The sequence below is a fragment of the Penaeus vannamei genome, chromosome 2 (genome assembly GCF_042767895.1).
Source record: "Penaeus vannamei isolate JL-2024 chromosome 2, ASM4276789v1, whole genome shotgun sequence".
NCBI classification, from domain to species: Eukaryota; Metazoa; Arthropoda; class Malacostraca; order Decapoda; family Penaeidae; genus Penaeus; species Penaeus vannamei.
The window spans coordinates 17,186,923-17,191,922 of record NC_091550.1 but is presented as its reverse complement, the minus strand read 5'-3'; positions in this window follow the sequence as shown (position 1 = coordinate 17,191,922).

Here is a 5,000-nt window from a genome sequence, read left to right as displayed (position 1 = left end):
CAAGGTGTATGTAACACAGATCTTGGATTTTGGGGTTTTCGTCTTTCTCGTTCTCATTTCTGTTTGTTTGTTTGTCTATCTCTCTCTGTTTCTGTCTGTCTGTTTGTCTCTCTTTCCCTGTCTATTTATTTATCTGTCTATAATTCTGCTTATCTGTGTGTGTCTCTTTCTCTCAAAGTCTCTCTCTCTCTCTCTCTCTCTCTCTCTCTCTCTCTCTCTCTCTCTCTCTCTCTCTCTCTCTCTGTCTCTCTCTCTCTCTCTCTCTCTCTCTCTCTCTCTCTCTCTCTCTCTCTCTCTCTCTCTCTCTCTGTCCTGTCTGACAACCTCGTTAGCAAAGAACAATTGTGAAGTGATAAGTCGGGTGATTAAGAGTTATCATCGAGCGAAGCAGTTTGAACACGATCTCCATTTCATACACACACACACACACACACACACACACAGATACAAACAAACAAAAAAAACAAAAACACACGCAAACACACACACACACGCACACACACACAACACACACACACACACACACACACACACACACACACACACAGAATGATGCAAACAAACAAACAAACAAACACGCAAACACACGCACTCATACAAGCAAGCATACAAACACACACATAAACACACACTCTCAAAGAAATAAACACACAAACACACACACACACAACCCCTCCCCTCCCCTCCCCCCCCACACACACACAAAAGACCTAGAAGAGTGGGGGAGGGGGGTGGGGGGGAGGCAGACGATGTTCATAATTTAAAAGGCTTCACGGTGAACATAATGATCAGTTATTCGCACCCTAATAATACGTAACACACGGCGATATCACATAAACAGAGACGTCAAAGGCACACAGTTCAAAAGTTCAAATCTTTACTGTCATGAGATACGATTTTTTATTTATATTATTTGTGTTGTATATCATTTTTATAATCTTTATTGTCATGGGATACGGTCTTTTATTTATATTATTTGTGCTGTATATAATTTTTATAATCTTTATTGTCATGGGATACGGTCTTTTATTTATATTATTTGTGTTATTTATAATTTTTTTTAATCTTCATTTTCATAAGACGCGATTTTTTAATATTTATATTATTTGTGTCATATATCATATTTATAATCTTTATTGTTATAAGATGCGATTTTATATTTCTTTATTTTACTTATGTTATATATCATGTTTGAATTATTCTTATTGTTTTATATCATATCTCATTCAATATAGCTTTATTTATTGATGACAGATAAGTAAATAGATAAATGAATGGAATGGTAGATAATTCAATGCATAATTAAACACAAATATACGAATAGATAAGTAATTAAATAGATAAGTGAATAGACAAATAGGTGGAAAAGTAAATTAATAGATAATTAGATGATTGCTAATAGACAAACAGATAAATAAATAAGTAAATGCTAGATAAATAGAGTGACAAACAGAATCAAACAAATGAACAAAAATGCCTTTGAACACTGACAAACAACGATTTTAGAAAAGCACAAAGAACCGAAACACAGAAAACGGGACAATAACACACCTATTTGGAGCAGAAGTCAAAAAATAAAAGGGAAAGAGGTAGCATAGGGTGTTGGAGGGGGGGGGGTGGATGATCACGCTGGAGGGACCCTTAATTACCCTTAGGAAGCAGGGATAGTCAAATTAATGGCCGTAGTTAGCGCACTAACCACATACACAGAGGTGATCAAGGGTAGGGGAGAGGGGGAGCAGAGGGGGGAGGAAGAGGAGGTGGGTAATTACACAAGAGGGAAAGAGGGTGGGTTGATTACATGCGAGAGGGAAGGGGTTTAGGGGGGTATGAGTTCACGAGGGGGGGTGGGAGGGGGTCGTCTAAAGGGTGTTGAGGGAGAGAGGGAGGAAGCGTATGAGAGGGGATATGGTGGGGGAGATGGGGGAGAGGATCACACAGGGGGAAGGGGTAGAGGTAGGGGAAGGAATCCCATACGGGGGAGTGGGGTTGGAGTGATATATAGGGGTGAATTTAACACATAGGCGGTAGAGTTGAGATGGGGAAGGTGATCATATATGGGGAGGAGAGGGAAGAGGGGAGGGGATGACACATAAGAGGGAAGAATGGAGAGGAAAGAGAGGGAAGAGGGACTAAAAGGGGAGAATTGAGAGGGGAAGGAGAGAGGGGGAAAGGGGAGGGGGGGAATGGTCACATAAAAGGGAAGAATAGAGAGGGAGGAAGGAGGGAAGAGGAGAGAGGGGTATGGCACTACAAGAGGGAAGGAGAGGAAAGAGAGGAGGGGGGATGACACATAAGAGGGGGATGCACACAGAGGGGAAAAAGGGAGGAACGATCAAGAGGAAGAAGAGGGGAGAGGGGAGGAGGAAATGACCACATAAGGGGGAAGAATAGAGAGGTGAAGGAAGGGGGGAGTGATCACGTAGGGGAAGGAAAGGAGAGAAAGAGAGAGAAAGGAGATATATCCTCACATAAGAGAGAGGGAGAAGGAAGAGGATAGAGGAGGGGATGGTCAACGGGGAGGACAGAAAGAGAGGGGAGAATAGTGGGGGATGATCACACAAGAGGGGTATGAAATAGAGAGCTGAGAAGGGTGGGAGTGATCACAAATGAGATGGGGGGGTCGGGAAGAGTGGGGGGAGTGATCACACATGAGGAGGGGCCGGAACGGGGGGAGGTGATCACACATGAGAGGGGGTCAGGAAGAGTGGGGGAGTGATCACAGATGAGAGGAGTCAGGAAGGGGGAAAGTGATCACACATGAGGAGGGTCATGGAAGGGGTATCACACATGAGAGGAGGGGGTCAGGAAGGGGGAGTGATCACATATGAAAGGAGGGTCAAGAAGGGGGGAGTGATCATACATGAAAGGGGGGGGGTCATGAAGGGGGGGTGATCACACATGAAAGGGGGGGGGTCGGGAAGGGGGGGGTCGCTCGCCTGAGAAAGGGTCCTTATGGAGCGACGCCGTCCATCTTCTCCGCGGCAGAGGCGGTCCCTGACAGTAACGGCTCGCTGTTAATAGATATTAATAAGGGTTCTGAAGGCCATTTACGAGCCCGCGCCGCTTAATGGCTGTGTGCTTTGAACAAATATGACTTTTATTAGGGCGTAAATTATTCCATTAGACGATTTACAGCCGTTTCCTTCATGCATGATGATCACATTTTATTGTGTAAAAGAGCAGGGTAAGACCTCTCTAATGAGCTCCATTTTGGAACGGGTTTGGTCACACTTGGCTGGGTTTCTCGTCCGATTCGCCGCGCTCTCGCTCTCTAACTCTTTCTCTCCAGTCTCTCCGTCTCTCTTTATCTCTCTCCATCTTTCCCTCCATTCGCCCTGTCTCTCTTTATCACTCTTCATCTTTCTCCCGCTCTCTAAATTTTTTTCTAGCCAGTTTTTCCCGTCTCTTTTCATTTTTCTGTCCGTTTCTCTCCGTCTCTCTTTATCTCTCATCTTTCGTTCCATTCTCTCTGTCTCTATCTCTCTTCATTCTCTCCGTCTCTCTCCATCTCTCTTTACCTATCACTCTCTCTTTTGTCTATGTTTCCTTGTTCCATTTTTCTATCACATGCTCTTCCCTCCTGACTCTGCTATCATCTTCTCCCTCTTCTCCTCTCCTCCTTACCTCAAATCTATCTTTCCTTACACCTCTCGCTCCTCTCCCTTCCGCTTTCTCCCCTTCACACCCTCCTCTTTCCCATCTTCCCCACCCTCTCTTCTTAACTTCTCTCTCCCTCCCTCTTCCAGCTCCATCTTCCCCTCTCTCTCTCTCCCTCCCTCCTTCCCTCCTCCTCGCCTTCTTCCATAACTCTTTCTCCCCCCTTATGTGTCTCCTTCCTTTCCATCTCTCTCTCTCTCTCTCTCATCTCTCCTCCCTCCCTCCCACAACTTCCTTTGCCTTCCCCCTTCCTCCCTCTCCTCCCACTTTCCATCCCCCAACCCCCCTCCTTCTCTCCGCATCCCCTCCCTCCCTCTCTCCCACCCCTTCCTCCTTCTCTCCCTCCCCTTCCTCCCCTCTCTTATCCCCTCCCCCTCCCTCTCCCTCCCCCTCCTCTCCTCTCCTCTCCTCTTTCCTCCCCCTCTCCCTCTCCTACCCCTTCCTCTCCCTATCCCCCTTCCTCCCCTCTCCTCCCCACTCCCTCCCCCTCTCTCATATCCCCCCACCCCCTTCCCTCCTTATCACCTTCCCTCCTGCCTCTCCTCCCCTTCCTCCCTCCCCTTACTTTCTCCCACTCTGCTCTCTCCCCTTCCTCCCTCCTCCACTCCCTCTTCCTTGCCTGTTGCCTCAAACACTTCCTCCCACTCTCCCTCCCCTTCCATATCCCTCTCCTCCTCCCCTTCTTTCACCTTTGCCCCTTCTTACTCTCTCTCCATCCTCTCTCCCTCCCTCCCCTCTCCCCTCCACTATCACCTCTCTCCTCCCTTCCTCCGCTCCTCCCCACTCTCCCTCCATCACCTCTCCTCCCCCTCTCTCCCCTTCTTATCAACTCTCCTCCTCACCTCCATCTTACCCGCATAAAAGCAACTACTACATTTCACTCCCTGTAATAAATGCCTTCATCTAAATAAGGAAGAACATCGGAAGGCCTAAAGTAAATTGTCTTGAGAACCTGTAACATCTTACAGGTAATTTAGAAGTCTAGTCAGCAAACCCTTTGCGTGTAAACTTTTATTAGATTATTTCCTTTTACTATTTTCCGTTGATTTTATGTCAGTGCTTTACGTTGTAAGGTGTGTGTGTGTGTGTGTCTGTGTGTGTGTATGTGCCTGTGTGTATTTTTATTAGCGTGTTTATTATGATTTCTATATTTTTATTAATCATTATGTATCAAACTTATTATCAATCTTCTCGTCTACATCACCACAACATGCTCTTCAACCTTTGTATTCTTTCTTTAATAAAAACCTTCTTTTTTTTCTCTCTCTTTCATTTCAATCCTCATCTGGCGCAGACACCTTTGCCATTACGGGCCAAACTAATTAATTATATGTGAACAA